Below are 13,487 nucleotides of genomic sequence, written 5' to 3' on the forward strand. Positions count from 1 at the left end.
GAAAAAAAAAAAAAAAAAAAATAGTGTTTCACGATTTACATTCGGAAACACTGGCTTCATTATTGGAAGGGATAATCAGCTGACCTAATTTTTCCTTACATTTTTGCACATCTGTGACCACTTTTAATAATAATAAAGTTTGCATAGTCATGGAACAGGAGCAAAAAAAAAATAATACTGTAGTATTACAACAGCAGGAATCTTAAAATACCATCTGGTGCTGAATCTATGATGTACTGAAATACTGGAATTATGGCTTTTTAACATGCAGTTTTTACTGTAATCTTAATATTCTCTTGATTTTATTTAACAAAGTAGATACATATAGAACATAATGAATAGACAGCAAAACACTGAATTTGTTTGGATATTCTAAAACATGGTGCTATCTATGAGAATGGTGTCTTTATTATAACAGTTGAACAGTTAATGCCTTTATAATAGTTAAAATGTCAATGGTGTACTGAAATGTTCTTCAACAATAGGGTGGACCTTTTCATTTGTGTGCATATCAGATTTACCTGTTGTTACAACAAGCTTACTTTTTAACATATGGGAATTGTAAAGACCTCTGGATTTTGCTCATCCAGTCAAGTCCTTGGTAAAGGACAATAAAGTATAAAGAGAGATATTTTTTTTAACTAGTGTTTCAAAAGCACTTTGTCTACCTAAGCTTGGCAACTTGAACAATGCTAAGGTACTGAGACATTAAAAAAAAGAGTTTACTTTGATTTTAAAATACAAAGAGATTTTTTTAAAAAGAAAATAAAGCGTTTAAATACTTTTGGTTTCAGCCATATATCTGCTGGTGAGCTACATATCCATTTTTAATACAGTCAGTTACAGTAGAAATGGGGCTTACTGGCAACAAGGGAATAATTTAGTACACAAAACACATGTTTTTCTGGTGCTCATCTCACACAGCTATACTGTAAACTGTTTTCTACAATTATTATGACAAGTTCATTGCTCAAATGTGTACAGTTTTAAGACGAGAATTTTATATTAACCACAGGTAATAATTAGCAGCATGTGACAGAATCTACAACTAGTTAGCTTAGGCTTCTGCTGTTTTTAAAGATCTGTGTGTTCTTCAAATATTGAATGGCAGATTGCTTTTGTGTTGGTAATTACGTACATTGTGGCGTATGTTATTTCTCGGTGTAAATGTCCTCTTTTCCAGGAAGATTGAGCAGGCTGATGCCTACACAAGATGAATGAAACAGGGTTAGTTCTGTGTGATTCCGTTGATTAAATAGAAAAACAATAGGCAGCTGGCTTGCTGTGATGGTTTTAAATCATTAATTTGTATAAGAAAAAGTAAAAATTGTATAGTAAATTAAATTGTAAACAAAACTTTTTTAATGCAATGCTTTAGTATTTTAGTACTGTAAAATATTAAATATATATATATATATATAAATATATAAATATATATATTTGGGTTTGGAGCTGAATTCACATCATGGTGCTACTCAGCCTGCTACAAATATATCATAATGTGAGCTAAAAGTACATTAAAAGGTTTGAGTGATGTTCCTACTTGTCATATACCTCAACACTAGTTTGGCAATAGGATATTGAACTGAGAGTGAAGGTTTATGATATTGTATACCATCTTTGAAAAAAAAACTTTTTTTCTCAGTACTTGATATTTTAGCAAGTATAACTTGAACTTCAACTTTTTTTTGTTCTAAAAATTCAGGGATATTTCAGCTCATGTTCTCCTTATGCCAACATGTCACCTGTGTGTATGTAAAGCTGTTGTAGGTTAATAAATATATTATTCTTGGGGTTTTTATGTTTTTTCAGGGATTTAACTCTTCTCTTATGAATCCCTCCTCTAATTTTACTTGTATATGTATTGGTGTAACTAAAACTAATTTTGTAAATTTGTTAGCTCTTTTTATTGTAATGAAAGTGTTTAAAAGTTTTAGAATGTTTTGCCTGTTTCAAACAAACAAAAAAAAGAAAGTAGAATGCACTGAGCTGATTAAAGGGAAAATTGTAAGGCAGGGGTTTGGCAAGTGACCATTTGCTAGAGTTTTTCAAGTCACTCTCTAAACAAGGCTTCTCAGATTATGTAATTAATAAAATGAAAAAGGTACAGTCTGTATGAGGGCTTCCCTAAACACGTAAACCTCCATCACTTGGACATATGTTGTGCAATATACTGTAAGATATTAAGTTTGAGCTAAAGAAATTTTGTTTAGCAGAATTAAAACATAATTCTATTAAATCAAAGGAGGCCTTTTGGTTTTATTGGTTAAATATTTATTATGGCAATTTCAGAAATTCTTAGTCTGTGACTTTACCCACTGTAAAGACAAACATTCTTTTAAAAAATGTTTGTTTGCCTTGAAACAAAAGTTTCAAGTTTTTAAAACCTTAATTATAGTTACCTTACATATTAGGTTAATTAAATAATTTTAAAATGTAATCCTCTTAATTTTTTTGAGTCATACATGCATCATGCCATCCATAGTAGATGTTTGGTTAATATACCATACACTGTCATTTGCCAAACTGCTGGCAAACAATAGCAGGAAGATAAGTTGGCAATTCTGTTGTGTATTGTAAATATCTGAACTGTAATTCTGGTGTACAGACCCTGCCTCAGTTTGAGTGAATGAAAAAAGCAGACCTAAAATTGCTTGTATAGGATTATCAGGTTGACTATAGCCATACTTGAAGATGCTTCTGAGTGGTGTCAACTTTACTTGAATGAATTTTTCATCTTGATTGACGCACAGTGGTGTAAAGTTCACTTCTAAAGCTAGTGGTTAACTTGTGTAGGAAACTTTAGCAGTTTGACACTAAGGTAATGAACTTCTGTGTGCATTTTCTATGCTTATGTTCTACCTTTTTTTTTTTTTTACTTTAGTTTCACTCATTTTCATGAAATGTTTGGTATGTCTATAAAATCTGAGGATGGTTATAAATACTGTAAGTATTGTAATGTAATGCAGGTTATTTGAAAGCTGTTTATTATTATATCATTCCTGATAATGCTGAGATGTGGGTGTTTTTAATAAAATTTATATTTATTTAATGCACTCTAAGTCTGTCTTGCAGAAACTTGTCTTTCATGATAAATATTTATTGCCTTCATACAACTAATACAGCATACAGTTGTGGTCTCCTTGAGACAAGCAAAAGTAAAACTGGAGATCAGGGGTAATAAAAAACAGAAAACATTAGAAGGCTGGAGGAGTGTCTAACATGAAGGAACTGAGCGTTAAATATATATTGCTCCATTAGAGGGCTACATGGGAAGCAGGACTGTGGGCAAGTACTTAAAGTTTCTAACAACCAAAGGAAAAGAAGGATTACTTAAAGTGTAGCTTGAAAAGGGTGATATAAAAAGCATGCTACAAGTCAGTACAGGAAACATCAGCTCAGGCAATACAAATAAAATTTAATGGGTTTCCATTGCACTGTGACAGCATCTGCTAATAGAACCAGTAATCCTCAACTAGGACCCTTTGGATGCTATGCAAAAACAACACCATGAGGTGTGCAAACACCTACACATATTTTACAAGGTAAACCCTGAGATTTCAAGTAGGAATTGTAGCATCTTAGAAAATTAGTTTGGGAAGGGACCTCCAGAGATCTAATCCAACACTTGGCTAGAGGCAAGATCATCCCTATTCAAAGACCCTGTACAAATCCATTGTCCAGCCTAATAGTAAAACTAGACTGTGAATCTTGACATAAGCACAAGACATAACACCATAACCTGCCACCAGTAAAGCGGGAGGACTACAGCACCCATATGTCCTGCTGTGATGGTTAAAATACACTCAAAATCCAAGGAAGAAGGCCATGCCCCTCTCTACAGAGGAAGACAAAAACCTTCATAGTCTACATCAATCTGACCATGGGGTAAAATTCTTCTTGACCCTAAATATGGAGATAATTCTGACCCTGAGTGGAAGGGCAAGACCCTCTAGCCAGGAAGCTCCAGGTTTAAGTCAGGAGAATTGCCATACCTCAGCCAAAAGTCTCAGCCTCAGGTGCAGCCAACCCCCAATGCTTGTGAGGAGGGCAGCCTCCCCACCCCTCTCAATACATACAGAAGCAGGAGTGGAATACATTTCTTCCAAGCCCCACATGGCAACCAGCAAAGTCCAGAAACCTGGGAAATAGCCATGGGAGAGTATAGGCATAGCTACTCCTAGATCATCCCTGAGCAATGTCTGTCCAAATTTCCACAGAATTCAATGAAGCAGAAGCAAGCCCATCATTGGCTTCAAAAGAGTATATAAGAGTATATAACTTCACAAACGCAACTGTTAAAACTGGAAGGAGATGGACATTCATTAGATCACCCTTGTGCCATCATATACATTTACCAGTTGAGCTCAGAAAACTCCAAAAACAAGAAGGTCTAGGTTAAAAAAAAAAACCCTCACAAAAGCTAGGAGTCACATTATCTTGGTATGCATCTAATCCTAGACAGAGCAGGACCCATCTTTTGAGCCCGTGCCCTAGGAGGGAAATCCCTATAGAATCAATGGAGAAACTTGAGAAACAAGAGCAATTCATGTGTATGAGTTGAGGTCTTCTGCAGGGAATGAGGTGGAAACCCAGAGGCACTTCAAGGTGGCGGATGGGAAACACCAAGGGTTCCAGGTATCCATTATGCATCTCAGTTCCTTTCAGATTCATAATACCTAGTCACATTTTCAGATTGTGACCCACAGAATTTCTGAAGATAAGCAAATTAAAACAGGGAGAGTGGGGAGGTGGTGATGCCTGTTTATTACCCAGTAGCCTAGTGATTTGAGCATTCACCCAGGATGTGGCAGACCTGATGTGTAGGTTTCTCTCTCTCACAATGAGGGGTTATGAGCCAAGCACTCACTTAGGACAATGCTTTAACCACCAGACTATTGAATAAGCTGGGCAAGGGCACCCTCAACCCCTTCCTTTGCCCCTGGGCTACTAGACAGACAGGAATACAAGAGTCATAAAACCAAAAGGACAACAAACAAGGGAGAGTGACCGTGTGCCCTAATGGTTAAGGCATTCCCCAGAGCAGGGGCATCTCGAGTTCTAATATAAAATTAATAAACCACGCTAGGAAACAGGGACCAGAAACCACAACTCCCATTTCTTAGGAGTACCCTAACCTCTAGGCCGGGGGTCAGCAACCCCTGGCATGCATGCCAAGCATGGCACGTGAAGCCATTTTCCTTGGCACACATTGGGACTGGGGAGGCAGCAGCTGTTTGCAGCCTCCTGGCTCTGGGGAGCTGCTGCCAGCCAGGAGCCCAGGCTGCTCCCAGCAGGCAGCTGGGATGCTGCGAGCCCTGCTGGGAAAAGCCTGGCCTCCCAGATGGCAGCAGGTACCAAGAGCTGGGGCTGGCTGCAGCCAGGAGGCTGCAAACAGCTGCTGCCTCCCTGCCCCCAGCCCCAACAGGCACAGTGCTGGCACCTGCTGCCTTTCCAGAGCCCGGGGCTGGGACCAGGGCCAGGGCCAGGACTGGGAGGCAGCAGGTGTTTGTAGCCTCCCAGCTGGAGCTGACTCCAGCTCTGGGTAGCGGCTGATAGCCATGGAGCCTGGGCTGCTCCCATGGAAGCCCTGTTGCAAACAGCCCAGACTCCGTGGCCATCAGCCGCTACCCAGAACTCGGGCCAGCTGCAAGCATCTGATGCTTCTCCACCCCGGCCCCGGCTGTCTCCCAGCCCCAGACCTGGGTCTAGGCTCCGGGGAGGCAGAACAGACTGGCAATGCTCCCTGCTGCGCTGCTCTCGCCGCTTCTGCAAAGCAGCATTGGAACCCAGCACGGCAGGGCACATCGGGGGCTTAGAAAGCTCCCCGCTGTCCTGCCACACATATTCAGTGGTAGTATGCATCTTCTATGTGCAGTGGTTAGAGCATGCAGGAAGTGGAAAACCTGGGCTGTAGGACCTTTTTAGCTAAGGGGATTCAAACCCTTATCTTCCCACTTCTCAGAAGAGTGCCATACCCACCAAATTATAGCCAAAGATGGAAGGGAGCCCCCCACCAACCACCCCTTCTTCCGCTGCACAGAAAAGAATGTGTTACATCAAGGAGAGAGAACAAGACGAGGCCTGAGTCTATAAACTAGTGGTTAGGGCACTCGGCAGACTCAGAAAGAAGCCCTGGTTTCTGCTGCCCGCTGCTTGAACTGTTTATGCATGTTACATTAACTATCTATTGAATAAAGCCAGAAATAACCTTTAAAAGCTGAATTACTTGGAATAGTACATGTAGATACCAACAGGATTCCAGGCTCTGGACAAAGGCACCTGCCTGTACCCCAGACTCAGGTGAATAATTTCTCTGGAGAGGGGCAAACTGCAGATGTGCTCCTATGGTAATAGTTCATATTGACTAGCTCTAGCCAGCTGCCTGTTCAGTAAGTGGGTCTGTAGGATTGCCCTTCTGGGCTTTCAGTCCCATTAGACTGCAGCCTCCCTCTTGGAGACACCAAAGTCCTTTACTGAATCTAGTTAACCACATCAGTGCACAGCCTTGCAATTGTAGACACCTGCCAAAGGCTAAAATTTACAATCCAGTCCTTTAAACAAGGAAAGCTCTCCTTTTACTTTCAGTGTTTCCCAAAGGAGGACAGAGACCCAAAATAGTATCTCTAGCAGGGTAGTACAGTACAATATTTTTCTTTCAATGGTTAAAAAATGTTGCTGTTATAATGCAACCAACTGTATAGAGGCAGACACGGGCTGAATTAAATAACAGATTTTCTCCCTGCTATTTAACTTACCCTGTCTGCCTCTTTCTTAGACCTGAAGAAGGGAATCTGATAGCTGTTGGACAAACTTTCAGGTTTCTCAATTACACAGTTGATCCAATAAAAGATATCTCATACACTTCCTGGACCATCACAGTTGCAATAAAATTCCAGCCCTGCTGCTACAATCATTACTTCGCAGGTTTTTTGCTTTTTTTAAGATCACAAGTTTGTTCTCAATGCTGGTTACTCCACCCATCAGTTCTGTGCACCTTGGGAAAGCTTTCCCACTCTTCAGTTTTATTCGGCTAAGCAGCTCAAGGATCAGTGATTTAAAACACTAAAATATCTGTAGTATTTGCTGCTGGCCCTCAGCACATTCCCGTATGAGAACAACATGAGACAGGCTTACAGGCTGAAGTAGTGAAGCTGTGCGACATTCAAGATTTTAGGCACACTTTAATGCATTAGACAGCTGGAACTGACAGCTGCACTAGCATTAACAAAGGTTTATCACCCCCTTAGCCTTCCAAGGGAAACTGCCAATAATTAATGTCTCCAGCAACCTTCTCTTTTCACATAAACCTCTTATTCTTCACTGCAGATTTTGCTTCAAATACTTTGATGACCCTGTGACCAAGGATAACCTTCCCTTGGATTTTGCTAGAGCTGTATAAAGTAGCTCACATCAGAAAGTCAAATGATAACCACTGAGAGTCCTATCCTCATGTGGAGGAAGTGGTGCAAGGAGGCAATTCGTCTTTGTGTTCCAGTAGAATCATGCATGTGCACATGTGTGTACACACTCGCACTGTTTAACTAACCTTGACATAGCCAGCAAAAAAATCCAGATTCCAAGTGAAATCTCCTCCATGTCCTGGGCATTGGTTTATTTTCTACGGCTTTGCCGTTGTACAGGCATAACATACACGGTTTCTGGCAAAGACACTGGGACTGGTTCTTCTGAAGAAGGCCAGGAAGCCTGAGGTGATGGCTTAAGAAAGTGAACAAAATTGGGGGTTGGAGCATTTTAGTGCACACAAATGGAATTCAAACATGATTTTGCTCAACTTTTGAAAAAATACCTCCAAGATGAGGCCCAAATTTTAATCAAAGTTGTGACTAGTGAAAACTAACTCAGAAGTGGAAGCTGGAGCCTTGTCTTCTTAAGAGAAAGAGTCACGCACTATTACCGTAAAAGACATCCCCCTCCATGTCAGTGGCACTGTTGAAGGCAGAGGGAGGTGGGCAGGGGTGCAGGGCAGTCTGGCGGGGAGGTGGAGCCCCTGCACTGCCCAACCTGCACCCCCACCTCTAGCTGCTGCTCAGGAGGAGACGGGCTGGGCAGCACGGGCAGCTCCACGTCCCTGCCAGACTGCACCCCACGCCTCTGCCCACCTGCCTCTGCTTTCAGCAGTGCTGCCGACTTAGAGGGGGAGCTGGAAAGGGAAGCAACCAAAATACAAGTTTGCCCAGGGCACCATTTTCCCCAAGGCCAGCTCTGACATCATGCTGAAGTTCACTTTAATTCAGTCAGTGAGGAAGATAAAAATGGCAAATTTCACAGTTTGATGGAGAATTAATACTCTGCTATTTAACTGACATGGCTAACAACTCGGTATGGAAAGCATACTTTTGACGACTTTTGCCTACCCCACAGTGACGTTCATCTTCCACAGATGCAACTACTAATTTTGTTGTTTGAGACATGCAGTAGTTGACAGTTTGTCTCACAGGCAGGGGACTGACAATCTTTTTACCAAGAAATACAACTGAGAGTTTTCCCCATCGCTTGCCAGAAGATATTTTATTTTCTGGCTGACCTGATACTGTATATTGAACGGGCCCTTCAGCTTTGCTCTGTGACTACATATTACATATTGGTCTGTGACTATACACTATATATTGAACAAGCCCTATACACTGAACAATATATTGTACTACTATATATTGAACAAGCCCTTCAGCTTTGGTCTTTTCTCCAGCTATGTGTTGGTAGGTAAATACTGTAAAAGCAATAGTTTTTTTATGACCAAGTCAACAGAATTAATTAAATAGTATGTTTATCTTTGTAGGCTATAATAAAGCCAAATAGAAATGTTTTTTTATGAAGGCAGCTTGGGAAGTTTTTGCTTCTGAGGATAATTTTCTTGCCCCGCCCTTTTTTGATTAGGCTTTCCTTTTTTAAAAACACCTGTTATAAAAATATTTGAGGTAAAGGTGGCTTTGTTAAAGATTCACCATTGCCATTTTACATTACCTTTCTATGAAGGGTGAAGACCCCAGGATTAGCTCTGCAAAGGAGCCTAGGCTTTCTAATGCTGAACTGGGGTGTTTTGTTCAGGTTCCTGGCAGCCTAGTGGAGTCCTTGACTCTGAAGCAAAGAGCCAGCCGCTCCTCAATTTTTGAAAGAAAAGGCTTTGGGACCTAGGTCCGTGAGGGAATTCACAGCCCTGAGTGTGAGGAGGTTAAATGCCTGTGTTCCTAGAGCGGCAAGATTTACAAACCACCCCTAACCGCAGCTCTCCACATTCAGTTGGGTAGAGCCAACTCAGGGTGCTGGCTTTTGCAGATCCCATTCTTAGATGCTGAACTCTTCCCATGCCCTCTAGAAGTAAGTTAGACTTGTTCATGTTTTAGGTGGAGTCTGATCTGTTAGGTAGGCTCTGAAACAGCCTACTGAAGCAAACCGTTTAGACAAGATGGGAAGAAGAACACTTATGTATTGAATCCCAAGGAGGCTTAAATGTGAAAAATGTGCTGTGCTGCTCAGCGCTGTCAGGACAGAGGTGCTTCTGCACATGGCCATAAATGGACTCGTAGGCCCTGGGGGACCGGTCATGTCCATGCCCTTCAGCACATCCTGAGCTAAGTGATAGCTGAGCAGGCTTTGTGAATCCAGATTTGGACTTTGGTTTAAGTCCCTTTTGTGGATCTGGTCCTCAGATCACATCATGACAGTCCTCCAGCAAAACCAGGGAGTGTCAGGCATGACACCGCTGCTATTAAAGGGTAATGAGCAAGCAGGAAATATATGTACATGAAAAAAATACCACTTCAGGCCTTGTTTATATCTCATAGTGAACCAAAGTGTCTGTGGAGGGGGGGGGCGGGGTTACAAGCTTCTTGAACCCCATACACCTTTCTTTGAAAAATATGCCTCTCTTCTATTTAAGCAGAATCGGAGTCAAACCAAAAGTGCTTGAGTTTATTTTTTTTTGTCACTTTTATAACTTTTAAATTTAAAATACCAAGAGTGTTTTTCTTAAGGCTCCAGTTTCTAATGGACTCAGTCTCCCACTGAGGGATGCAATAAATGCTATTAAAAATGCCTTGTGTCTACACTTAACGCAAAAACAAATAAACTCCACTTAAAAATACCCATAGAACTTCTGTGATTCCTATAGTAACCTGCAGGTACAAGAGGTTAACAGCATTTTGTGCGAAGACTGGGAGATATCAGCTCTGTGTGCGATGAAAACAGACACAGATCGTTAACCAATGGGGCATAAGTTTCTTTCTAGGGAGATGGGGTAAACATTTAAAAAAATGCCCAAGTAACTTAGCTCTTCCAAAAGTATCTGAGGCACTTAGGAATCTAAGGCTTCTTGGAAGTCAGTGGAACTTAGGTGCAAAGGGCTAAATCCAGAAAAATAAAATACTTGGGTGCCATATTGCTGAGCACTGAAATACCACATTTTGAGGCACCTGGTACCTGCCCCTGGTGGAATTCATCTCCCCGAGTTAGGTACTTAGGCTCTGTACAATGCACAGGCAGGGTGAAGTGAAGTGTGAATGGCAAATCCCAATTCACAAGTGCCAGCAAAGTAAGTGGGGAGTTACATTTGCTGGCCCAGGGCAAGAATTCTGAGCATCTTGATTTTGGACTTCAGGCTTGTCTACATGGGGAAATTAGTGAAGGGTTAGCAAGCTTTCAATACATTACCTACCCACGCTACCTGTTCAAACAGACACTTTATGTGCCCTGAGCACAAGGTAGCATTTTCAAAGTGCATAAGCCCCCTTGCACAAAGGCCCTTTGAAGATTCACTAAGAGTGCCTGCGCAAAGCTACCAATTCCCACCCTTGCTTTGCTCACACTGACCTCCTCCTTCACCCGTAGGTGCCCAAAGGACAGTTTAGAAAGCACTGTAGCACTTGCAGGTGAAGCTGCAAGCACTAGATTTTTAAAAGATATTTAGGCACCTCATACCCATAAATTTCAATGAGACCAAAGCCCCCAAACACTTCTGAAAATCTGACCCTAAATCTTTTTTGAAAACGAGATTGAGGCCATACCCTCACAGCAAAAACAGGCCAGGCATATTCATACTTCAAAATAGCACCCATTGTATGCCATCCTAGTGCAGACAAAGCACAAATAGTTTTTACCTCAGCCTAACTAGTCAAGGTCAATTCAGTACTACGTATTCAGGGTTGACCTTGACAAAAGGTAAGAGCTACCTGTCTTGCTCTTACTAGAACTTTACAGCCAAGCAACACTCAGTGTAACTGCTCCCACCACCCCCCGACATAGCCTTAAGTTCCTAAATCACTTAAAAGCTTCTGAAAATGTTATCCAGTGTTTGACAGGCATCAGCTGTTTTGCATTTTATTATAGCAGTCTTTAAGTTGCCATCTTATCAGTAACTCAACCCTCACTAGTTTCCCACATGGAATAATTGCCCTCCTTTGTTTTTGTACTCCTGTTGTGATTATTTGTAAAAATGACAACACTGCTATCTTCTTCTCTGTAAGCTTCAGTACAACTCGTTTCAATAAAGAGATTTAGCTGGAGGGGATTATATAAAGTGCAGCTCCACTCTGAAAAATGGCTATAAAATTGGCAACGTGGAGTTCCCAGCTTGCCTCTCAATGATTTCTGTATCTACTGTACAGCTTTCTAATTTACAAGTGAAACCATTTTTCCTTCCTTACCTGAGTCAGGCTAGGTGCCTTCCCTCTGGTCTCCCATGGCTTCTAATATATAGAGTCCATTGGCTAAATTAGGCCCTTAGGGCACCTAGGCAGCCCTTAGGGCCCCCAGTGGATTTGCTCAGGAGTAACTGGTTACAACTTACTAATCAGTGCTGTTGCTGCAAAGGATGAAACCGAGCAGCTGATCCCTTTCAGTTCTAGTATCTCTTCAGTCCTATCAACATAGAAACTTAGTTTTGCTCCTTACTGGCAACAAAAGTGACTAGTAGCCACACATAGGAATTATACCCATTAGGTGAGGTGACATTACTTTTTTTCCATATGCATTTTTTTCAGCTTGGAATTTGTAAATGTGTCCCAGGTTTAAAGTATTCAGACTCCTTGCAAATATAACTTCAAATCCTACTCCGGTAGGTCAACCTTACTCCCTTCTCAGGTACAAGAACTGATTTCACAGGGGGCACGGGGAGGCTAACTCACATGAGCTTCAGAGTTCAAGTTCTAGCTGCTCTGCATGGAAATTAATGATTGTGTAGTCCTTGTAATTAGCCAGGATTTGTCCTTATATCCACTGCCAGATGTTATCTCCCCACTGTTGTGCTGCATCCTGATTGATCACCCCCCTCCATGCCAGGAGAGAGTCAATTTTAGTGGTGCTTTTATGTGTATACTTTGTAGTAATTGAAAGAGCTGTATTGTTATTCTCCTGTTAATTTTCCCGTTTGCAGTAATGAAGAAATTACATTGAGAGACAGACCCCCATCAGCAGATGCAGGCACTAGTGGGGATTCAGGATGTTTCTGAGTTCTAGTCCTTACCTATGCTGCCACACAGTGGTGACTAGAGCTGAAGTCACTTAATTTCTCTGCCTCAGTTTCCCCAGCTGTTATGGCAATAACCATGAACTGCTGAGTGCTGAAAAGGATGCTAAATAGTATTTTTCTTCCAAAACCATGCAGAACCTGGGCTGCTGTGCAGAATCAAGTGTAAGATTCATGGGGCCAAAGTAGAGCAAACAAGATGGAGTCTGATGCTACAGCCAAGTGGTTAGGAATCTCCACTGAGTGGAGAGTATTTTAATAGCTGAACTTCAAAAGAAAGGCTGAAGAGTGGCCCCCAACAGCCTTGCTATGGTCAGGTAATTGGGCAATGTCCTGGGACATGTGAGATTAAATCCCTTCAGGTTAAGGAGGACCTATAACTCAAACCCCGAACTTCTAGGGGAAGAGTGATCCAGCCATTAGCCTAGCGTATGACAGGAGACACCATGGTAGCAGAACCACCTCCACCTCCTAAATCAGCCAATAGCCTGCTTCAGGTGCCTAAGTCTTTAATGAGATCTGGTCCTTAGGCAACTAAAACTAAGCTGGCCAAAAGCCCTTAGTGAAATGGGGTCCCTCTCTCTGAGACTTCAGTTTCACTAGTAAAAGGGGAAAAGAGCAGTAAAACTGTGTAAGATGAGCATAAATATCTTTAATTCTGTTGTGTGGCTTCAGTCTGATGGCAAATTAATTGAAAAGGGCAGACAATAAAGAAAGGAAATCTGTGGATACAACCTACCATACAGATATTGGGCACTGCTACCATCACCACTTCCTTCAGTTGCTCTGCTTTTGAATGAAAGTGGCTGTGATTTGTGTTGAACTCAGTGCTTGAGGTATGCATTAAATGTGCTCAGAGTACATCTATAGGTTCAGGCCACTCACGGGACTCAGGTGCTGCTCTGCCTAGATGCTGGATCCTAACTGGAGTTATGTTTGATGGCTATTTAGACCAGAAAAGGTCTGCCATGTGCAAAATGCAGAACTCCAGGCACTTAGCTTT

This window comes from Gavialis gangeticus, unplaced genomic scaffold, assembly GCF_001723915.1.
Source record: "Gavialis gangeticus isolate Ggan-Ray unplaced genomic scaffold, GavGan_comp1, whole genome shotgun sequence".
Classification (NCBI taxonomy): Eukaryota; Metazoa; Chordata; order Crocodylia; family Gavialidae; genus Gavialis; species Gavialis gangeticus.